The sequence below is a fragment of the Entelurus aequoreus genome, linkage group LG28, assembly GCF_033978785.1.
Source record: "Entelurus aequoreus isolate RoL-2023_Sb linkage group LG28, RoL_Eaeq_v1.1, whole genome shotgun sequence".
Lineage (NCBI taxonomy): Eukaryota > Metazoa > Chordata > Actinopteri > Syngnathiformes > Syngnathidae > Entelurus > Entelurus aequoreus.
Genome location: NC_084758.1, coordinates 36,680,847 through 36,704,707, shown reverse-complemented (window position 1 = coordinate 36,704,707; position 23,861 = coordinate 36,680,847).

Here is a 23,861-nt window from a genome sequence, read left to right as displayed (position 1 = left end):
TTTCGTTTTTTTTCTAAGTGTCTGATCGAGAGAAGGAAAAAGAGGTGATTTTTAGCCACTCTCGATTTTGTACTTAGAAAAAATCCAATTTTTTTTTTTTTTTTTTTCCGTTTTTTTTCTAAGTGTCTGATCGAGAGAAGGAAAAAGAGGTGATTTTTAGCCTCTCTCGATTTTGTACTTAGAAAAAATCCAATTTTTTTTTTTTTTTTTTCATTTTTTTTTCTAAGTATCTGATCGAAAGAAGGAAAAAGAGGTGATTTTTAGCCACTCTCGATTTTGTACTTAGAAAAAATCCACATTTTTTTTTTTTTTTTTTCTGTTTTTTTTCTAAGTGTCTGATCGAGAGAAGGAAAAAGAGGTGATTTTTAGCCTCTCTCGATTTTGTACTTAGAAAAAATCCAATTTTTTTTTTTTTTTTTTCATTTTTTTTTCTAAGTGTCTGATCGAGAGAAGGAAAAAGAGGTGATTTTTAGCCACTCTCGATTTTTTACTTAAAAAAAATCCAATTTTTTTTTTTTTTTTTTTCTGTTTTTTTTCTAAGTGTCTGATCGAGAGAAGGAAAAAGAGGTGATTTTTAGCCACTCTCGATTTTGTACTTAGAAAAAATCCAAATTTTTTTTTTTTTTTTTTCCGTTTTTTTTCTAAGTGTCTGATCGAGAGAAGGAAAAAGAGGTGATTTTCAGCCACTCTCGATTTTGTACTTAGAAAAAATCCAAATTTTTTTTTTTTTTTTTTCCGTTTTTTTTCTAAGTGTCTGATCGAGAGAAGGAAAAAGAGGTGATTTTTAGCCTCTCTCGATTTTGTACTTAGAAAAAATCCAATTTTTTTTTTTTTTTTTCATTTTTTTTTCTAAGTGTCTGATCGAGAAAAGGAAAAAGAGGTGATTTTTAGCCTCTCTCGATTTTGTACTTAGAAAAAATCCAATTTTTTTTTTTTTTTTTTCATTTTTTTTTCTAAGTGTCTGATCGAGAGAAGGAAAAAGAGGTGATTTTTAGCCACTCTCGATTTTGTACTTAGAAAAAATCCAAATTTTTTTTTTTTTTTTTTCCGTTTTTTTTCTAAGTGTCTGATCGAGAGAAGGAAAAAGAGGTGATTTTTAGCCTCTCTCGATTTTGTACTTAGAAAAAATCCAATTTTTTTTTTTTTTTTTCATTTTTTTTTCTAAGTGTCTGATCGAGAGAAGGAAAAAGAGGTGATTTTTAGCCACTCTCGATTTTGTACTTAGAAAAAATCCAATTTTTTTTTTTTTTTTTTCCGTTTTTTTTCTAAGTGTCTGATCGAGAGAAGGAAAAAGAGGTGATTTTTAGCCACTCTCGATTTTGTACTTAGAAAAAATCCAAATTTTTTTTTTTTTTTTTTCCGTTTTTTTTCTAAGTGTCTGATCGAGAGAAGGAAAAAGAGGTGATTTTTAGCCTCTCTCGATTTTGTACTTAGAAAAAATCCAAATTTTTTTTTTTTTTTTTTCCGTTTTTTTTTCTAAGTGTCTGATCGAGAAAAGGAAAAAGAGGTGATTTTTAGCCTCTCTCGATTTTGTACTTAGAAAAAATCCAATTTTTTTTTTTTTTTTTTTTCCGTTTTTTTTCTAAGTGTCTGATCGAGAGAAGGAAAAAGAGGTGATTTTTAGCCACTCTCGATTTTGTACTTAGAAAAAATCCAAATTTTTTTTTTTTTTTTTTCCGTTTTTTTTCTAAGTGTCTGATCGAGAGAAGGAAAAAGAGGTGATTTTTAGCCTCTCTCGATTTTGTACTTAGAAAAAATCCAATTTTTTTTTTTTTTTTTTCATTTTTTTTTCTAAGTGTCTGATCGAGAAAAGGAAAAAGAGGTGATTTTTAGCCACTCTCGATTTTGTACTTAGAAAAAATCCAAATTTTTTTTTTTTTTTTTCCGTTTTTTTTCTAAGTGTCTGATCGAGAGAAGGAAAAAGAGGTGATTTTTAGCCACTCTCGATTTTGTACTTAGAAAAAATCCAAATTTTTTTATTTTTTTTCCCGTTTTTTTTCTAAGTGTCTGATCGAGAGAAGGAAAAAGAGGTGATTTTTAGCCTCTCTCGATTTTGTACTTAGAAAAAATCCAAATTTTTTTTTTTTTTTTTTCCGTTTTTTTTCTAAGTGTCTGATCGAGAGAAGGAAAAACAGGTGATTTTTAGCCACTCTCGATTTTGTACTTAGAAAAAATCCAAATTTTTTTTTTTTTTTTTCCGTTTTTTTTCTAAGTGTCTGATCGAGAGAAGGAAAAAGAGGTGATTTTTAGCCTCTCTCGATTTTGTACTTAGAAAAAATCCAATTTTTTTTTTTTTTTTTTCATTTTTTTTTCTAAGTGTCTGATCGAGAGAAGGAAAAAGAGGTGATTTTTAGCCACTCTCGATTTTGTACTTAGAAAAAATCCAAATTTTATTTTTTTTTTTTCCGTTTTTTTTCTAAGTGTTTTATCGAGAGAAGGAAAAAGAGGTGATTTTTAGCCACTCTCGATTTTGTACTTCGAAAAAATCCAAATTTTTTTTTTTTTTTTTTCCGTTTTTTTTCTAAGTGTCTGATCGAGAGAAGGAAAAAGAGGTGATTTTTAGCCACTCTCGATTTTGTACTTAGAAAAAATCCAATTTTTTTTTTTTTTTTTTCCGTTTTTTTTCTAAGTGTCTGATCGAGAGAAGGAAAAAGAGGTGATTTTTAGCCTCTCTCGATTTTGTACTTAGAAAAAATCCAATTTTTTTTTTTTTTTTTCATTTTTTTTTCTAAGTGTCTGATCGAGAGAAGGAAAAAGAGGTGATTTTTAGCCACTCTCGATTTTGTACTTAGAAAAAATCCAATTTTTTTTTTTTTTTTTTTCCGTTTTTTTTCTAAGTGTCTGATCGAGAGAAGGAAAAAGAGGTGATTTTTAGCCACTCTCGATTTTGTACTTAGAAAAAATCCAAATTTTTTTTTTTTTTTTTTCCGTTTTTTTTCTAAGTGTCTGATCGAGAGAAGGAAAAAGAGGTGATTTTTAGCCTCTCTCGATTTTGTACTTAGAAAAAATCCAAATTTTTTTTTTTTTTTTTTCCGTTTTTTTTCTAAGTGTCTGATCGAGAAAAGGAAAAAGAGGTGATTTTTAGCCTCTCTCGATTTTGTACTTAGAAAAAATCCAATTTTTTTTTTTTTTTTTTTTCCGTTTTTTTTCTAAGTGTCTGATCGAGAGAAGGAAAAAGAGGTGATTTTTAGCCACTCTCGATTTTGTACTTAGAAAAAATCCAAATTTTTTTTTTTTTTTTTTCCGTTTTTTTTCTAAGTGTCTGATCGAGAGAAGGAAAAAGAGGTGATTTTTAGCCTCTCTCGATTTTGTACTTAGAAAAAATCCAAATTTTTTTTTTTTTTTTTTCCGTTTTTTTTCTAAGTGTCTGATCGAGAGAAGGAAAAAGAGGTGATTTTTAGCCACTCTCGATTTTGTACTTAGAAAAAATCCAAATTTTTTTTTTTTTTTTTTTCCGTTTTTTTTCTAAGTGTCTGATCGAGAGAAGGAAAAAGAGGTGATTTTTAGCCTCTCTCGATTTTGTACTTAGAAAAAATCCAATTTTTTTTATTTTTTTTTCATTTTTTTTTCTAAGTGTCTGATCGAGAGAAGGAAAAAGAGGTGATTTTTAGCCACTCTCGATTTTGTACTTAGAAAAAATCCAAATTTTTTTTTTTTTTTTTTTCCGTTTTTTTTCTAAGTGTCTGATCGAGAGAAGGAAAAAGAGGTGATTTTTAGCCACTCTCGATTTTGTACTTCGAAAAAATCCAAATTTTTTTTTTTTTTTTTTCCGTTTTTTTTCTAAGTGTCTGATCGAGAGAAGGAAAAAGAGGTGATTTTTAGCCACTCTCGATTTTGTACTTAGAAAAAATCCAAATTTTTTTTTTTTTTTTTTCCGTTTTTTTTCTAAGTGTCTGATCGAGAGAAGGAAAAAGAGGTGATTTTTAGCCTCTCTCGATTTTGTACTTAGAAAAAATCCAATTTTTTTTTTTTTTTTCATTTTTTTTTCTAAGTGTCTGATCGAGAGAAGGAAAAAGAGGTGATTTTTAGCCACTCTCGATTTTGTACTTAGAAAAAATCCAATTTTTTTTTTTTTTTTTTTCCGTTTTTTTTCTAAGTGTCTGATCGAGAGAAGGAAAAAGAGGTGATTTTTAGCCACTCTCGATTTTGTACTTAGAAAAAATCCAAATTTTTTTTTTTTTTTTTTCCGTTTTTTTTCTAAGTGTCTGATCGAGAGAAGGAAAAAGAGGTGATTTTTAGCCTCTCTCGATTTTGTACTTAGAAAAAATCCAAATTTTTTTTTTTTTTTTTTCCGTTTTTTTTCTAAGTGTCTGATCGAGAAAAGGAAAAAGAGGTGATTTTTAGCCTCTCTCGATTTTGTACTTAGAAAAAATCCAAATTTTTTTTTTTTTTTTTTTTCCGTTTTTTTTCTAAGTGTCTGATCGAGAGAAGGAAAAAGAGGTGATTTTTAGCCACTCTCGATTTTGTACTTAGAAAAAATCCAAATTTTTTTTTTTTTTTTTTCCGTTTTTTTTCTAAGTGTCTGATCGAGAGAAGGAAAAAGAGGTGATTTTTAGCCTCTCTCGATTTTGTACTTAGAAAAAATCCAATTTTTTTTTTTTTTTTTTCATTTTTTTTTCTAAGTGTCTGATCGAGAAAAGGAAAAAGAGGTGATTTTTAGCCACTCTCGATTTTGTACTTAGAAAAAATCCAAATTTTTTTTTTTTTTTTTTCCGTTTTTTTTCTAAGTGTCTGATCGAGAGAAGGAAAAAGAGGTGATTTTTAGCCACTCTCGATTTTGTACTTAGAAAAAATCCAAATTTTTTTATTTTTTTTTCCGTTTTTTTTCTAAGTGTCTGATCGAGAGAAGGAAAAAGAGGTGATTTTTAGCCTCTCTCGATTTTGTACTTAGAAAAAATCCAAATTTTTTTTTTTTTTTTTTTCCGTTTTTTTTCTAAGTGTCTGATCGAGAGAAGGAAAAAGAGGTGATTTTTAGCCACTCTCGATTTTGTACTTAGAAAAAATCCAAATTTTTTTTTTTTTTTTTTTCCGTTTTTTTTCTAAGTGTCTGATCGAGAGAAGGAAAAAGAGGTGATTTTTAGCCTCTCTCGATTTTGTACTTAGAAAAAATCCAATTTTTTTTATTTTTTTTTCATTTTTTTTTCTAAGTGTCTGATCGAGAGAAGGAAAAAGAGGTGATTTTTAGCCACTCTCGATTTTGTACTTAGAAAAAATCCAAATTTTTTTTTTTTTTTTTCCGTTTTTTTTCTAAGTGTCTTATCGAGAGAAGGAAAAAGAGGTGATTTTTAGCCACTCTCGATTTTGTACTTCGAAAAAATCCAAATTTTTTTTTTTTTTTTTTTCCGTTTTTTTTCTAAGTGTCTGATCGAGAGAAGGAAAAAGAGGTGATTTTTAGCCTCTCTCGATTTTGTACTTAGAAAAAATCCAATTTTTTTTTTTTTTTTTCATTTTTTTTTCTAAGTGTCTGATCGAGAGAAGGAAAAAGAGGTGATTTTTAGCCACTCTCGAATTTGTACTTAGAAAAAATCCAAATTTTTTTTTTTTTTTTTTCCGTTTTTTTTCTAAGTGTCTGATCGAGAGAAGGAAAAAGAGGTGATTTTTAGCCACTCTCGATTTTGTACTTAGAAAAAATCCAATTTTTTTTATTTTTTTTTTCCGTTTTTTTTCTAAGTGTCTGATCGAGAGAAGGAAAAAGAGGTGATTTTTAGCCTCTCTCGATTTTGTACTTAGAAAAAATCCAATTTTTTTTTTTTTTTTTTCTTTTTTTTTTCTAAGTGTCTGATCGAGAAAAGGAAAAAGAGGTGATTTTTAGCCTCTCTCGATTTTGTACTTAGAAAAAATCCAATTTTTTTTTTTTTTTTTTCCGTTTTTTTTCTAAGTGTCTGATCGAGAAAAGGAAAAAGAGGTGATTTTTAGCCTCTCTCGATTTTGTACTAAGAAAAAATCCAAATTTTTTTTTTTTTTTTTCCGTTTTTTTTCTAAGTGTCTGATCGAGAGAAGGAAAAAGAGGTGATTTTTAGCCACTCTCGATTTTGTACTTAGAAAAAATCCAAATTTTTTTTTTTTTTTTTTCCGTTTTTTTTCTAAGTGTCTGATCGAGAGAAGGAAAAAGAGGTGATTTTTAGCCTCTCTCGATTTTGTACTAAGAAAAAATCCAAATTATTATTTTTTTTTTTTCCGTTTTTTTTCTAAGTGTCTGATCGAGAGAAGGAAAAAGAGGTGATTTTTAGCCACTCTCGATTTTGTACTTAGAAAAAATCCAAATTTTTTTTTTTTTTTTTTCCGTTTTTTTTCTAAGTGTCTGATCGAGAGAAGGAAAAAGAGGTGATTTTTAGCCTCTCTCGATTTTGTACTTAGAAAAAATCCAATTTTTTTTTTTTTTTTCATTTTTTTTTCTAAGTGTCTGATCGAGAGAAGGAAAAAGAGGTGATTTTTAGCCACTCTCGATTTTGTACTTAGAAAAAATCCAAATTTTTTTTTTTTTTTTTCCGTTTTTTTTCTAAGTGTCTGATCGAGAGAAGGAAAAAGAGGTGATTTTTAGCCACTCTCGATTTTGTACTTAGAAAAAATCCAAATTTTTTTTTTTTTTTTTTCCGTTTTTTTTCTAAGTGTCTGATCGAGAGAAGGAAAAAGAGGTGATTTTTAGCCTCTCTCGATTTTGTACTTAGAAAAAATCCAATTTTTTTTTTTTTTTTTCCGTTTTTTTTCTAAGTGTCTGATCGAGAAAAGGAAAAAGAGGTGATTTTTAGCCTCTCTCGATTTTGTACTTAGAAAAAATCCAAATTTTTTTTATTTTTTTTTCCGTTTTTTTTCTAAGTGTCTGATCGAGAGAAGGAAAAAGAGGTGATTTTTAGCCTCTCTCGATTTTGTACTTAGAAAAAATCCAAATTTTTTTTTTTTTTTTTTCCGTTTTTTTTCTAAGTGTCTGATCGAGAAAGGAAAAAGAGGTGATTTTTAGCCTCTCTCGATTTTGTACTTAGAAAAAATCCAAATTTTTTTTTTTTTTTTTTCCGTTTTTTTTCTAAGTGTCTGATCGAGAGAAGGAAAAAGAGGTGATTTTTAGCCACTCTCGATTTTGTACTAAGAAAAAATCCAAATTTTTTTTTTTTTTTTTTCCGTTTTTTTTCTAAGTGTCTGATCGAGAGAAGGAAAAAGAGGTGATTTTTAGCCTCTCTCGATTTTGTACTTAGAAAAAATCCAATTTTTTTTTTTTTTTTCATTTTTTTTTCTTAGTGTCTGATCGAGAGAAGGAAAAAGAGGTGATTTTTAGCCACTCTCGATTTTGTACTTAGAAAAAATCCAAATTTTTTTTTTTTTTTTTTCCCGTTTTTTTTCTAAGTGTCTGATCGAGAGAAGGAAAAAGAGGTGATTTTTAGCCACTCTCGATTTTGTACTTAGAAAAAATCCAAATTTTTTTTTTTTTTTTTTTCCGTTTTTTTTCTAAGTGTCTGATCGAGAGAAGGAAAAAGAGGTGATTTTTAGCCTCTCTCGATTTTGTACTTAGAAAAAATCCAAATTTTTTTTTTTTTTTTTCCGTTTTTTTTCTAAGTGTCTGATCGAGAGAAGGAAAAAGAGGTGATTTTTAGCCACTCTCGATTTTGTACTTAGAAAAAATCCAAATTTTTTTTTTTTTTTTTTTCCGTTTTTTTTCTAAGTGTCTGATCGAGAGAAGGAAAAAGAGGTGATTTTTAGCCTCTCTCGATTTTGTACTTAGAAAAAATCCAATTTTTTTTTTTTTTTTTCATTTTTTTTTCTAAGTGTCTGATCGAGAGAAGGAAAAAGAGGTGATTTTTAGCCACTCTCGATTTTGTACTTAGAAAAAATCCAAATTTTTTTTTTTTTTTTTTCCGTTTTTTTTCTAAGTGTCTGATCGAGAGAAGGAAAAAGAGGTGATTTTTAGCCACTCTCGATTTTGTACTTAGAAAAAATCCAAATTTTTTTTTTTTTTTTTCCGTTTTTTTTCTAAGTGTCTGATCGAGAGAAGGAAAAAGAGGTGATTTTTAGCCTCTCTCGATTTTGTACTTAGAAAAAATCCAATTTTTTTTTTTTTTTTTCATTTTTTTTTCTAAGAGTCTGATCGAGAGAAGGAAAAAGAGGTGATTTTTAGCCACTCTCGAATTTGTACTTAGAAAAAATCCAAATTTTTTTTTTTTTTTTCCGTTTTTTTTCTAAGTGTCTGATCGAGAGAAGGAAAAAGAGGTGATTTTTAGCCACTCTCGATTTTGTACTTAGAAAAAATCCAAATTTTTTTTTTTTTTTTTTCCGTTTTTTTTCTAAGTGTCTGATCGAGAGAAGGAAAAAGAGGTGATTTTTAGCCTCTCTCGATTTTGTACTTAGAAAAAATCCAATTTTTTTTTTTTTTTTTCATTTTTTTTTCTAAGTGTCTGATCGAGAAAAGGAAAAAGAGGTGATTTTTAGCCACTCTCGATTTTGTACTTAGAAAAAATCCAAATTTTTTTTTTTTTTTTCTAAGTGTCTGATCGAGAGAAGAAAAAGAGGTGATTTTTAGCCACTCTCGATTTTGTACTTAGAAAAAATCCAAATTTTTTTTTTTTTTTCCCGTTTTTTTTCTAAGTGTCTGATCGAGAGAAGGAAAAAGAGGTGATTTTTAGCCTCTCTCGATTTTGTACTTAGAAAAAATCCAAATTTTTTTTTTTTTTTTTTCCGTTTTTTTTCTAAGTGTCTGATCGAGAGAAGGAAAAAGAGGTGATTTTTAGCCACTCTCGATTTTGTACTTAGAAAAAATCCAAATTTTTTTTTTTTTTTTTTTCCGTTTTTTTTCTAAGTGTCTGATCGAGAGAAGGAAAAAGAGGTGATTTTTAGCCTCTCTCGATTTTGTACTTAGAAAAAATCCAATTTTTTTTTTTTTTTTTCTTTTTTTTTTCTAAGTGTCTGATCGAGAGAAGGAAAAAGAGGTGATTTTTAGCCACTCTCGATTTTGTACTTAGAAAAAATCCAATTTTTTTTTTTTTTTTTCCGTTTTTTTTCTAAGTGTCTTATCGAGAGAAGGAAAAAGAGGTGATTTTTAGCCACTCTCGATTTTGTACTTCGAAAAAATCCAAATTTTTTTTTTTTTTTTTTCCCGTTTTTTTTCTAAGTGTCTGATCGAGAGAAGGAAAAAGAGGTGATTTTTAGCCTCTCTCGATTTTGTACTTAGAAAAAATCCAATTTTTTTTTTTTTTTTTCATTTTTTTTTCTAAGTGTCTGATCGAGAGAAGGAAAAAGAGGTGATTTTTAGCCACTCTCGAATTTGTACTTAGAAAAAATCCAAATTTTTTTTTTTTTTTTTCCGTTTTTTTTCTAAGTGTCTGATCGAGAGAAGGAAAAAGAGGTGATTTTTAGCCACTCTCGATTTTGTACTTCGAAAAAATCCAATTTTTTTTTTTTTTTTTTTCCGTTTTTTTTCTAAGTGTCTGATCGAGAGAAGGAAAAAGAGGTGATTTTTAGCCTCTCTCGATTTTGTACTTAGAAAAAATCCAATTTTTTTTTTTTTTTTTCTTTTTTTTTTCTAAGTGTCTGATCGAGAAAAGGAAAAAGAGGTGATTTTTAGCCTCTCTCGATTTTGTACTTAGAAAAAATCCAAATTTTTTTTTTTTTTTTTTCCGTTTTTTTTCTAAGTGTCTGATCGAGAAAAGGAAAAAGAGGTGATTTTTAGCCTCTCTCGATTTTGTACTAAGAAAAAATCCAAATTTTTTTTTTTTTTTTTTCCGTTTTTTTTCTAAGTGTCTGATCGAGAGAAGGAAAAAGAGGTGATTTTTAGCCACTCTCGATTTTGTACTTAGAAAAAATCCAAATTTTTTTTTTTTTTTTTCCGTTTTTTTTCTAAGTGTCTGATCGAGAGAAGGAAAAAGAGGTGATTTTTAGCCTCTCTCGATTTTGTACTTAGAAAAAATCCAAATTTTTTATTTTTTTTTTTCCGTTTTTTTTCTAAGTGTCTGATCGAGAGAAGGAAAAAGAGGTGATTTTTAGCCTCTCTCGATTTTGTACTTAGAAAAAATCCAATTTTTTTTTTTTTTTTTCATTTTTTTTTCTAAGTGTCTGATCGAGAGAAGGAAAAAGAGGTGATTTTTAGCCACCCTTGATTTTGTACTTAGAAAAAATCCAAATTTTTTTTTTTTTTTTTCCGTTTTTTTTCTAAGTGTCTGATCGAGAAAAGGAAAAAGAGGTGATTTTTAGCCTCTCTCGATTTTGTACTTAGAAAAAATCCAAATTTTTTATTTTTTTTTTCCGTTTTTTTTCTAAGTGTCTGATCGAGAGAAGGAAAAAGAGGTGATTTTTAGCCACTCTGGATTTTGTACTTAGAAAAAATCCAATTTTTTTTTTTTTTTTTTTCCGTTTTTTTTCTAAGTGTCTGATCGAGAGAAGGAAAAAGAGGTGATTTTTAGCCTCTCTCGATTTTGTACTAAGAAAAAATCCAATTTTTTTTTTTTTTTTTTCATTTTTTTTTCTAAGTGTCTGATCGAGAAAAGGAAAAAGAGGTGATTTTTAGCCTCTCTCGATTTTGTACTTAGAAAAAATCCAATTTTTTTTTTTTTTTTTTCATTTTTTTTTCTAAGTGTCTGATCGAGAGAAGGAAAAAGAGGTGATTTTTAGCCACTCTCGATTTTGTACTTAGAAAAAATCCAAATTTTTTTTTTTTTTTTTCCCGTTTTTTTTCTAAGTGTCTGATCGAGAGAAGGAAAAAGAGGTGATTTTTAGCCACTCTCGATTTTGTACTTAGAAAAAATCCAATTTTTTTTTTTTTTTTTTCCGTTTTTTTTCTAAGTGTCTGATCGAGAGAAGGAAAAAGAGGTGATTTTTAGCCTCTCTCGATTTTGTACTTAGAAAAAAAATGAAAAAAAAAAAAAAAAAATTGGATTTTTTCTAAGTGTCTGATCGAGAAAAGGAAAAAGAGGTGATTTTTAGCCTCTCTCGATTTTGTACTTAGAAAAAATCCAAATTTTTTTTTTTTTTTTTTCCGTTTTTTTTCTAAGTGTCTGATCGAGAAAAGGAAAAAGAGGTGATTTTTAGCCTCTCTCGATTTTGTACTTAGAAAAAATCCCAATTTTTTTTTTTTTTTTTCCGTTTTTTTTCTAAGTGTCTGATCGAGAGAAGGAAAAAGAGGTGATTTTTAGCCACTCTCGATTTTGTACTTAGAAAAAATCCAAATTTTTTTTTTTTTTTTTTCCGTTTTTTTTCTAAGTGTCTGATCGAGAGAAGGAAAAAGAGGTGATTTTTAGCCTCTCTCGATTTTGTACTTAGAAAAAATCCAAATTTTTTTTTTTTTTTTTTCCGTTTTTTTTCTAAGTGTCTGATCGAGAGAAGGAAAAAGAGGTGATTTTTAGCCACTCTCGATTTTGTACTTAGAAAAAATCCAAATTTTTTTTTTTTTTTTTTCCGTTTTTTTTCTAAGTGTCTGATCGAGAGAAGGAAAAAGAGGTGATTTTTAGCCTCTCTCGATTTTGTACTTAGAAAAAATCCAATTTTTTTTTTTTTTTTTTCATTTTTTTTTCTAAGTATCTGATCGAAAGAAGGAAAAAGAGGTGATTTTTAGCCACTCTCGATTTTGTACTTAGAAAAAATCCACATTTTTTTTTTTTTTTTTCCGTTTTTTTTCTAAGTGTCTGATCGAGAGAAGGAAAAAGAGGTGATTTTTAGCCTCTCTCGATTTTGTACTTAGAAAAAATCCAATTTTTTTTTTTTTTTTTCATTTTTTTTTCTAAGTGTCTGATCGAGAGAAGGAAAAAGAGGTGATTTTTAGCCACTCTCGATTTTGTACTTAAAAAAAATCCAAATTTTTTTTTTTTTTTTTTCCGTTTTTTTTCTAAGTGTCTGATCGAGAGAAGGAAAAAGAGGTGATTTTTAGCCACTCTCGATTTTGTACTTAGAAAAAATCCAAATTTTTTTTTTTTTTTTTTTCCGTTTTTTTTCTAAGTGTCTGATCGAGAGAAGGAAAAAGAGGTGATTTTCAGCCACTCTCGATTTTGTACTTAGAAAAAATCCAAATTTTTTTTTTTTTTTTTTCCGTTTTTTTTCTAAGTGTCTGATCGAGAGAAGGAAAAAGAGGTGATTTTTAGCCTCTCTCGATTTTGTACTTAGAAAAAATCCAATTTTTTTTTTTTTTTTTTCATTTTTTTTTCTAAGTGTCTGATCGAGAAAAGGAAAAAGAGGTGATTTTTAGCCTCTCTCGATTTTGTACTTAGAAAAAATCCAATTTTTTTTTTTTTTTTTTCATTTTTTTTTCTAAGTGTCTGATCGAGAGAAGGAAAAAGAGGTGATTTTTAGCCACTCTCGATTTTGTACTTAGAAAAAATCCAAATTTTTTTTTTTTTTTTTTCCGTTTTTTTTCTAAGTGTCTGATCGAGAGAAGGAAAAAGAGGTGATTTTTAGCCTCTCTCGATTTTGTACTTAGAAAAAATCCAATTTTTTTTTTTTTTTTTCATTTTTTTTTCTAAGTGTCTGATCGAGAGAAGGAAAAAGAGGTGATTTTTAGCCACTCTCGATTTTGTACTTAGAAAAAATCCAATTTTTTTTTTTTTTTTTTCCGTTTTTTTTCTAAGTGTCTGATCGAGAGAAGGAAAAAGAGGTGATTTTTAGCCACTCTCGATTTTGTACTTAGAAAAAATCCAAATTTTTTTTTTTTTTTTTCCGTTTTTTTTCTAAGTGTCTGATCGAGAGAAGGAAAAAGAGGTGATTTTTAGCCTCTCTCGATTTTGTACTTAGAAAAAATCCAAATTTTTTTTTTTTTTTTTTCCGTTTTTTTTCTAAGTGTCTGATCGAGAAAAGGAAAAAGAGGTGATTTTTAGCCTCTCTCGATTTTGTACTTAGAAAAAATCCAATTTTTTTTTTTTTTTTTTTTCCGTTTTTTTTCTAAGTGTCTGATCGAGAGAAGGAAAAAGAGGTGATTTTTAGCCACTCTCGATTTTGTACTTAGAAAAAATCCAAATTTTTTTTTTTTTTTTTCCGTTTTTTTTCTAAGTGTCTGATCGAGAGAAGGAAAAAGAGGTGATTTTTAGCCTCTCTCGATTTTGTACTTAGAAAAAATCCAATTTTTTTTTTTTTTTTTCATTTTTTTTTCTAAGTGTCTGATCGAGAAAAGGAAAAAGAGGTGATTTTTAGCCACTCTCGATTTTGTACTTAGAAAAAATCCAAATTTTTTTTTTTTTTTTTTCCGTTTTTTTTCTAAGTGTCTGATCGAGAGAAGGAAAAAGAGGTGATTTTTAGCCACTCTCGATTTTGTACTTAGAAAAAATCCAAATTTTTTTATTTTTTTTCCCGTTTTTTTTCTAAGTGTCTGATCGAGAGAAGGAAAAAGAGGTGATTTTTAGCCTCTCTCGATTTTGTACTTAGAAAAAATCCAAATTTTTTTTTTTTTTTTTTTCCGTTTTTTTTCTAAGTGTCTGATCGAGAGAAGGAAAAACAGGTGATTTTTAGCCACTCTCGATTTTGTACTTAGAAAAAATCCAAATTTTTTTTTTTTCCGTTTTTTTTCTAAGTGTCTGATCGAGAGAAGGAAAAAGAGGTGATTTTTAGCCTCTCTCGATTTTGTACTTAGAAAAAATCCAATTTTTTTTATTTTTTTTTCATTTTTTTTTCTAAGTGTCTGATCGAGAGAAGGAAAAAGAGGTGATTTTTAGCCACTCTCGATTTTGTACTTAGAAAAAATCCAAATTTTTTTTTTTTTTTTTTCCGTTTTTTTTCTAAGTGTTTTATCGAGAGAAGGAAAAAGAGGTGATTTTTAGCCACTCTCGATTTTGTACTTCGAAAAAATCCAAATTTTTTTTTTTTTTTTTTTCCGTTTTTTTTCTAAAAGTCTGATCGAGAGAAGGAAAAAGAGGTGATTTTTAGCCACTCTCGATTTTGTACTTAGAAAAAATCCAAATTTTTTTTTTTTTTTTTTCCGTTTTTTTTCTAAGTGTCTGATCGAGAGAAGGAAAAAGAGGTGATTTTTAGCCTCTCTCGATTTTGTACTTAGAAAAAATCCAATTTTTTTTTTTTTTTTTCATTTTTTTTTCTAAGTGTCTGATCGAGAGAAGGAAAAAGAGGTGATTTTTAGCCACTCTCGATTTTGTACTTAGAAAAAATCCAATTTTTTTTTTTTTTTTTTTCCGTTTTTTTTCTAAGTGTCTGATCGAGAGAAGGAAAAAGAGGTGATTTTTAGCCACTCTCGATTTTGTACTTAGAAAAAATCCAAATTTTTTTTTTTTTTTTTTCCGTTTTTTTTCTAAGTGTCTGATCGAGAGAAGGAAAAAGAGGTGATTTTTAGCCTCTCTCGATTTTGTACTTAGAAAAAATCCAAATTTTTTTTTTTTTTTTTTCCGTTTTTTTTCTAAGTGTCTGATCGAGATAAGGAAAAAGAGGTGATTTTTAGCCTCTCTCGATTTTGTACTTAGAAAAAATCCAAATTTTTTTTTTTTTTTTTTTCCGTTTTTTTTCTAAGTGTCTGATCGAGAGAAGGAAAAAGAGGTGATTTTTAGCCACTCTCGATTTTGTACTTAGAAAAAATCCAAATTTTTTTTTTTTTTTTTTCCGTTTTTTTTCTAAGTGTCTGATCGAGAGAAGGAAAAAGAGGTGATTTTTAGCCTCTCTCGATTTTGTACTTAGAAAAAATCCAATTTTTTTTTTTTTTTTTTCATTTTTTTTTCTAAGTGTCTGATCGAGAAAAGGAAAAAGAGGTGATTTTTAGCCACTCTCGATTTTGTACTTAGAAAAAATCCAAATTTTTTTTTTTTTTTTTTCCGTTTTTTTTCTAAGTGTCTGATCGAGAGAAGGAAAAAGAGGTGATTTTTAGCCACTCTCGATTTTGTACTTAGAAAAAATCCAAATTTTTTTATTTTTTTTTCCGTTTTTTTTCTAAGTGTCTGATCGAGAGAAGGAAAAAGAGGTGATTTTTAGCCTCTCTCGATTTTGTACTTAGAAAAAATCCAAATTTTTTTTTTTTTTTTTTTCCGTTTTTTTTCTAAGTGTCTGATCGAGAGAAGGAAAAAGAGGTGATTTTTAGCCTCTCTCGATTTTGTACTTAGAAAAAATCCAATTTTTTTTATTTTTTTTTCATTTTTTTTCTAAGTGTCTGATCGAGAGAAGGAAAAAGAGGTGATTTTTAGCCACTCTCGATTTTGTACTTAGAAAAAATCCAATTTTTTTTTTTTTTTTTTTCCGTTTTTTTTCTAAGTGTCTTATCGAGAGAAGGAAAAAGAGGTGATTTTTAGCCACTCTCGATTTTGTACTTCGAAAAAATCCAAATTTTTTTTTTTTTTTTTTCCGTTTTTTTTCTAAGTGTCTGATCGAGAGAAGGAAAAAGAGGTGATTTTTAGCCTCTCTCGATTTTGTACTTAGAAAAAATCCAATTTTTTTTATTTTTTTTTCATTTTTTTTTCTAAGTGTCTGATCGAGAGAAGGAAAAAGAGGTGATTTTTAGCCACTCTCGATTTTGTACTTAGAAAAAATCCAAATTTTTTTTTTTTTTTTTCCGTTTTTTTTCTAAGTGTCTTATCGAGAGAAGGAAAAAGAGGTGATTTTTAGCCACTCTCGATTATGTACTTCGAAAAAATCCAAATTTTTTTTTTTTTTTTTTTCCGTTTTTTTTCTAAGTGTCTGATCGAGAGAAGGAAAAAGAGGTGATTTTTAGCCTCTCTCGATTTTGTACTTAGAAAAAATCCAATTTTTTTTTTTTTTTTTCATTTTTTTTTCTAAGTGTCTGATCGAGAGAAGGAAAAAGAGGTGATTTTTAGCCTCTCTCGATTTTGTACTTAGAAAAAATCCAATTTTTTTTATTTTTTTTTTCCGTTTTTTTTCTAAGTGTCTGATCGAGAGAAGGAAAAAGAGGTGATTTTTAGCCTCTCTCGATTTTGTACTTTCTCGATTTTGTACTTAGAAAAAATCCAATTTTTTTTTTTTTTTTTTTCTTTTTTTTTCTAAGTGTCTGATCGAGAAAATGAAAAAGAGGTGATTTTTAGCCTCTCTCGATTTTGTACTTAAAAAAAATCCAAATTTTTTTTTTTTTTTTTCCGTTTTTTTTTCTAAGTGTCTGATCGAGAAAAGGAAAAAGAGGTGATTTTTAGCCTCTCTCGATTTTGTACTAAGAAAAAATCCAAATTTTTTTTTTTTTTTTTTTCCGTTTTTTTTTCTAAGTGTCTGATCGAGAGAAGGAAAAAGAGGTGATTTTTAGCCACTCTCGATTTTGTACTTAGAAAAAATCCAAATTTTTTTTTTTTTTTTTCCGTTTTTTTTCTAAGTGTCTGATCGAGAGAAGGAAAAAGAGGTGATTTTTAGCCTCTCTCGATTTTGTACTTAGAAAAAATCCAAATTTTTTTTTTTTTTTTCCGTTTTTTTTCTAAGTGTCTGATCGAGAGAAGGAAAAAGAGGTGATTTTTAGCCACTCTCGATTTTGTACTTAGAAAAAATCCAAATTTTTTTTTTTTTTTTTTTTCCGTTTTTTTTCTAAGTGTCTGATCGAGAGAAGGAAAAAGAGGTGATTTTTAGCCTCTCTCGATTTTGTACTTAGAAAAAATCCAATTTTTTTTTTTTTTTTTCATTTTTTTTTCTAAGTGTCTGATCGAGAGAAGGAAAAAGAGGTGATTTTTAGCCACTCTCGAATTTGTACTTAGAAAAAATCCAAATTTTTTTTTTTTTTTTTCCGTTTTTTTTCTAAGTGTCTGATCGAGAGAAGGAAAAAGAGGTGATTTTTAGCCACTCTCGATTTTGTACTTAGAAAAAATCCAAATTTTTATTTTTTTTTTTTTCCGTTTTTTTTCTAAGTGTCTGATCGAGAGAAGGAAAAAGAGGTGATTTTTAGCCTCTCTCGATTTTGTACTTAGAAAAAATCCAAATTTTTTTTTTTTTTTTTTCCGTTTTTTTTCTAAGTGTCTGATCGAGAGAAGGAAAAAGAGGTGATTTTTAGCCACTCTCGATTTTGTACTTAGAAAAAATCCAAACTTTTTTTTTTTTTTTTTTTCCGTTTTTTTTCTAAGTGTCTGATCGAGAGAAGGAAAAAGAGGTGATTTTTAGCCTCTCTCGATTTTGTACTTAGAAAAAATCCAATTTTTTTTTTTTTTTTTTCATTTTTTTTTCTAAGTGTCTGATCGAGAGAAGGAAAAAGAGGTGATTTTTAGCCACTCTCGATTTTGTACTTAGAAAAAATCCAAATTTTTTTTTTTTTTTTTTCCGTTTTTTTTCTAAGTGTCTGATCGAGAGAAGGAAAAAGAGGTGATTTTTAGCCACTCTCGATTTTGTACTTAGAAAAAATCCAAATTTTTTTTTTTTTTTTTCCGTTTTTTTTTCTAAGTGTCTGATCGAGAGAAGGAAAAAGAGGTGATTTTTAGCCTCTCTCGATTTTGTACTTAGAAAAAATCCAAATTTTTTTTTTTTTTTTTCATTTTTTTTTCTAAGTGTCTGATCGAGAGAAGGAAAAAGAGGTGATTTTTAGCCACTCTCGAATTTGTACTTAGAAAAAATCCAAATTTTTTTTTTTTTTTTTTCCGTTTTTTTTCTAAGTGTCTGATCGAGAGAAGGAAAAAGAGGTGATTTTTAGCCACTCTCGATTTTGTACTTAGAAAAAATCCAAATTTTTATTTTTTTTTTTTTCCGTTTTTTTTCTAAGTGTCTGATCGAGAGAAGGAAAAAGAGGTGATTTTTAGCCTCTCTCGATTTTGTACTTAGAAAAAATCCAATTTTTTTTTTTTTTTTTCATTTTTTTTTCTAAGTGTCTGATCGAGAAAAGGAAAAAGAGGTGATTTTTAGCCTCTCTCGATTTTGTACTTAGAAAAAATCCAATTTTTTTTTTTTTTTTTTCATTTTTTTTTCTAAGTGTCTGATCGAGAGAAGGAAAAAGAGGTGATTTTTAGCCACTCTCGATTTTGTACTTAGAAAAAATCCAATTTTTTTTTTTTTTTTTTTCCGTTTTTTTTCAAGTGTCTGATCGAGAGAAGGAAAAAGAGGTGATTTTTAGCCACTCTCGATTTTGTACTTAGAAAAAATCCAAATTTTTTTTTTTTTTTTTTTTCCGTTTTTTTTCTAAGTGTCTGATCGAGAGAAGGAAAAAGAGGTGATTTTTAGCCTCTCTCGATTTTGTACTTAGAAAAAATCCAAATTTTTTTTTTTTTTTTTTCCGTTTTTTTTCTAAGTGTCTGATCGAGAAAAGAAAAAAGAGGTGATTTTTAGCCTCTCTCGATTTTGTACTTAGAAAAAATCCAAATTTTTTTTTTTTTTTTTTCCGTTTTTTTTCTAAGTGTCTGATCGAGAGAAGGAAAAAGAGGTGATTTTTTAGCCACTCTCGATTTTTGTACTTAGAAAAAATCCAATTTTATTTTTTTTTTTTCCGTTTTTTTTTATAAGTGTCTGATCGAGAGAAGGAAAAAGAGGTGATTTTTAGCCTCTCTCGATTTTGTACTTAGAAAAAATCCAATTTTTTTTTTTTTTTTTTCATTTTTTTTTCTAAGTGTCTGATCGAGAGAAAGGAAAAAGAGGTGATTTTTAGCCACTCTCGATTTTGTACTTAGAAAAAATCCAAATTTTTTTTTTTTTTTTTTTCCGTTTTTTTTCTAAGTGTCTGATCGAGAGAAGAAAAAGAGGTGATTTTTAGCCACTCTCGATTTTGTACTTAGAAAAAATCCAAATTTTTTTTTTTTTTTTTCCCGTTTTTTTTCTAAGTGTCTGATCGAGAGAAGGAAAAAGAGGTGATTTTTAGCCTCTCTCGATTTTGTACTTAGAAAAAATCCAAATTTTTTTTTTTTTTTTTTTCCGTTTTTTTTCTAAGTGTCTGATCGAGAGAAGGAAAAAGAGGTGATTTTTAGCCACTCTCGATTTTGTACTTAGAAAAAATCCAAATTTTTTTTTTTTTTTTTTTCCGTTTTTTTTTCTAAGTGTCTGATCGAGAGAAGGAAAAAGAGGTGATTTTTAGCCTCTCTCGATTTTGTACTTAGAAAAAATCCAATTTTTTTTTTTTTTTTTTCATTTTTTTTTCTAAGTGTCTGATCGAGAGAAGGAAAAAGAGGTGATTTTTAGCCACTCTCGATTTTTGTACTTAGAAAAAATCCAATTTTTTTTTTTTTTTTTTCCGTTTTTTTTCTAAGTGTCTTATCGAGAGAAGGAAAAAGAGGTGATTTTTAGCCACTCTCGATTTTGTACTTCGAAAAAATCCAAATTTTTTTTTTTTTTTTTCCGTTTTTTTTCTAAGTGTCTGATCGAGAGAAGGAAAAAGAGGGTGATTTTTAGCCTCTCTCGATTTTGTACTTAGAAAAAATCCAATTTTTTTTTTTTTTTTTCATTTTTTTTTCTAAGTGTCTGATCGAGAGAAGGAAAAAGAGGTGATTTTTAGCCACTCTCGAATTTGTACTTAGAAAAAATCCTAAATTTTTTTTTTTTTTTTTCCGTTTTTTTTCTAAGTGTCTGATCGAGAGAAGGAAAAAGAGGTGATTTTTAGCCACTCTCGATTTTGTACTTAGAAAAAATCCAATTTTTTTTTTTTTTTTTTTTCCGTTTTTTTTTCTAAGTGTCTGATCGAGAGAAGGAAAAAGAGGTGATTTTTAGCCTCTCTCGATTTTGTACTTAGAAAAAATCCAATTTTTTTTTGATCGAGAAAAGGAAAAAGAGGTGATTTTTAGCCTCTCTCGATTTTGTACTTAGAAAAAATCCAAATTTTTTTTTTTTTTTTTTCCGTTTTTTTTCTAAGTGTCTGATCGAGAAAAGGAAAAAGAGGTGATTTTTAGCCTCTCTCGATTTTGTACTAAGAAAAAATCCAAATTTTTTTTTTTTTTTTTTCCGTTTTTTTTCTAAGTGTCTGATCGAGAGAAGGAAAAAGAGGTGATTTTTAGCCACTCTCGATTTTGTACTTAGAAAAAATCCAAATTTTTTTTTTTTTTTTTTCCGTTTTTTTTCTAAGTGTCTGATCGAGAGAAGGAAAAAGAGGTGATTTTTAGCCTCTCTCGATTTTGTACTTAGAAAAAATCCAAATTTTTTATTTTTTTTTTTCCGTTTTTTTTCTAAGTGTCTGATCGAGAGAAGGAAAAAGAGGTGATTTTTAGCCTCTCTCGATTTTGTACTTAGAAAAAATCCAATTTTTTTTTTTTTTTTTTCATTTTTTTTTCTAAGTGTCTGATCGAGAGAAGGAAAAAGAGGTGATTTTTAGCCACCCTCGATTTTGTACTTAGAAAAAATCCAAATTTTTTTTTTTTTTTTTTCCGTTTTTTTTCTAAGTGTCTGATCGAGAAAAGGAAAAAGAGGTGATTTTTAGCCTCTCTCGATTTTGTACTTAGAAAAAATCCAAATTTTTTTTTTTTTTTTTTCCGTTTTTTTTCTAAGTGTCTGATCGAGAGAAGGAAAAAGAGGTGATTTTTAGCCACTCTGGATTTTGTACTTAGAAAAAATCCAATTTTTTTTTTTTTTTTTCCCGTTTTTTTTCTAAGTGTCTGATCGAGAGAAGGAAAAAGAGGTGATTTTTAGCCTCTCTCGATTTTGTACTTAGAAAAAATCCAATTTTTTTTTTTTTTTTTCATTTTTTTTTCTAAGTGTCTGATCGAGAAAAGGAAAAAGAGGTGATTTTTAGCCTCTCTCGATTTTGTACTTAGAAAAAATCCAATTTTTTTTTTTTTTTTTCATTTTTTTTTCTAAGTGTCTGATCGAGAGAAGGAAAAAGAGGTGATTTTTAGCCACTCTCGATTTTGTACTTAGAAAAAATCCAAATTTTTTTTTTTTTTTTTTCCGTTTTTTTTCTAAGTGTCTGATCGAGAGAAGGAAAAAGAGGTGATTTTTAGCCACTCTCGATTTTGTACTTAGAAAAAATCCAAATTTTTTTTTTTTTTTTTTCCGTTTTTTTTCTAAGTGTCTGATCGAGAGAAGGAAAAAGAGGTGATTTTTAGCCTCTCTCGATTTTGTACTTAGAAAAAATCCAAATTTTTTATTTTTTTTTTTCCGTTTTTTTTCTAAGTGTCTGATCGAGAGAAGGAAAAAGAGGTGATTTTTAGCCTCTCTCGATTTTGTACTTAGAAAAAATCCAATTTTTTTTTTTTTTTTTTCATTTTTTTTTCTAAGTGTCTGATCGAGAGAAGGAAAAAGAGGTGATTTTTAGCCACCCTCGATTTTGTACTTAGAAAAAATCCAAATTTTTTTTTTTTTTTTTTCCGTTTTTTTTCTAAGTGTCTGATCGAGAAAAGGAAAAAGAGGTGATTTTTAGCCTCTCTCGATTTTGTACTTAGAAAAAATCCAAATTTTTTTTTTTTTTTTTTCCGTTTTTTTTCTAAGTGTCTGATCGAGAGAAGGAAAAAGAGGTGATTTTTAGCCACTCTGGATTTTGTACTTAGAAAAAATCCAATTTTTTTTTTTTTTTTTTTCCGTTTTTTTTCTAAGTGTCTGATCGAGAGAAGGAAAAAGAGGTGATTTTTAGCCTCTCTCGATTTTGTACTTAGAAAAAATCCAATTTTTTTTTTTTTTTTTTCATTTTTTTTTCTAAGTGTCTGATCGAGAAAAGGAAAAAGAGGTGATTTTTAGCCTCTCTCGATTTTGTACTTAGAAAAAATCCAATTTTTTTTTTTTTTTTTTCATTTTTTTTTCTAAGTGTCTGATCGAGAGAAGGAAAAAGAGGTGATTTTTAGCCACTCTCGATTTTGTACTTAGAAAAAATCCAATTTTTTTTTTTTTTTTTTTCCGTTTTTTTTCTAAGTGTCTGATCGAGAGAAGGAAAAAGAGGTGATTTTTAGCCACTCTCGATTTTGTACTTAGAAAAAATCCAATTTTTTTTTTTTTTTTTTTCCGTTTTTTTTCTAAGTGTCTGATCGAGAGAAGGAAAAAGAGGTGATTTTTAGCCTCTCTCGATTTTGTACTAAGAAAAAATCCAATTTTTTTTTTTTTTTTTTCATTTTTTTTCTAAGTGTCTGATCGAGAAAAGGAAAAAGAGGTGATTTTTAGCCTCTCTCGATTTTGTACTTAGAAAAAATCCAAATTTTTTTTTTTTTTTTTCCGTTTTTTTTCTAAGTGTCTGATCGAGAAAAGGAAAAAGAGGTGATTTTTAGCCTCTCTCGATTTTGTACTTAGAAAAAATCCCAATTTTTTTTTTTTTTTTCCGTTTTTTTTCTAAGTGTCTGATCGAGAGAAGGAAAAAGAGGTGATTTTTAGCCACTCTCGATTTTGTACTTAGAAAAAATCCAAATTTTTTTTTTTTTTTTTTCCGTTTTTTTTGTAAGTGTCTGATCGAGAGAAGGAAAAAGAGGTGATTTTTAGCCTCTCTCGATTTTGTACTTAGAAAAAATCCAATTTTTTTTTTTTTTTTTTCATTTTTTTTTCTAAGTATCTGATCGAGAGAAGGAAAAAGAGGTGATTTTTAGCCACTCTCGATTTTGTACTTAGAAAAAATCCACTTTTTTTTTTTTTTTTTTTCCGTTTTTTTTCTAAGTGTCTGATCGAGAGAAGGAAAAAGAGGTGATTTTTAGCCTCTCTCGATTTTGTACTTAGAAAAAATCCAATTTTTTTTTTTTTTTTTTCATTTTTTTTTCTAAGTGTCTGATCGAGAGAAGGAAAAAGAGGTGATTTTTAGCCACTCTCGATTTTGTACTTAAAAAAAATCCAAATTTTTTTTTTTTTTTTTTCCGTTTTTTTTCTAAGTGTCTGATCGAGAGAAGGAAAAAGAGGTGATTTTTAGCCACTCTCGATTTTGTACTTAGAAAAAATCCAAATTTTTTTTTTTTTTTTCCGTTTTTTTTCTAAGTGTCTGATCGAGAGAAGGAAAAAGAGGTGATTTTTAGCCTCTCTCGATTTTGTACTTAGAAAAAATCCAAATTTTTTTTTTTTTTTTTTCCGTTTTTTTTCTAAGTGTCTGATCGAGAGAAGGAAAAAGAGGTGATTTTTAGCCTCTCTCGATTTTGTACTTAGAAAAAATCCAAATTTTTTTTTTCCGTTTTTTTTCTAAGTGTCTGATCGAGAGAAGGAAAAAGAGGTGATTTTCAGCCACTCTCGATTTTGTACTTAGAAAAAATCCAAATTTTTTTTTTTTTTTTTTCCGTTTTTTTTCTAAGTGTCTGATCGAGAGAAGGAAAAAGAGGTGATTTTTAGCCTCTCTCGATTTTGTACTTAGAAAAAATCCAATTTTTTTTTTTTTTTTTTCATTTTTTTTTCTAAGTGTCTGATCGAGAAAAGGAAAAAGAGGTGATTTTTAGCCTCTCTCGATTTTGTACTTAGAAAAAATTCAATTTTTTTTTTTTTTTTTTCATTTTTTTTTCTAAGTGTCTGATCGAGAGAAGGAAAAAGAGGTGATTTTTAGCCACTCTCGATTTTGTACTTAGAAAAAATCCAAATTTTTTTTTTTTTTTTTTCCGTTTTTTTTCTAAGTCTGATCGAGAGAAGGAAAAAGAGGTGATTTTTAGCCTCTCTCGATTTTGTACTTAGAAAAAATCCAATTTTTTTTTTTTTTTTTCATTTTTTTTTCTAAGTGTCTGATCGAGAGAAGGAAAAAGAGGTGATTTTTAGCCACTCTCGATTTTGTACTTAGAAAAAATCCAATTTTTTTTTTTTTTTTTTTCCGTTTTTTTTCTAAGTGTCTGATCGAGAGAAGGAAAAAGAGGTGATTTTTAGCCACTCTCGATTTTGTACTTAGAAAAAATCCAAATTTTTTTTTTTTTTTTTTCCGTTTTTTTTCTAAGTGTCTGATCGAGAGAAGGAAAAAGAGGTGATTTTTAGCCTCTCTCGATTTTGTACTTAGAAAAAATCCAAATTTTTTTTTTTTTTTTTTCCGTTTTTTTTCTAAGTGTCTGATCGAGAAAAGGAAAAAGAGGTGATTTTTAGCCTCTCTCGATTTTGTACTTAGAAAAAATCCAATTTTTTTTCTTTTTTTTTTTCCGTTTTTTTTCTAAGTGTCTGATCGAGAGAAGGAAAAAGAGGTGATTTTTAGCCACTCT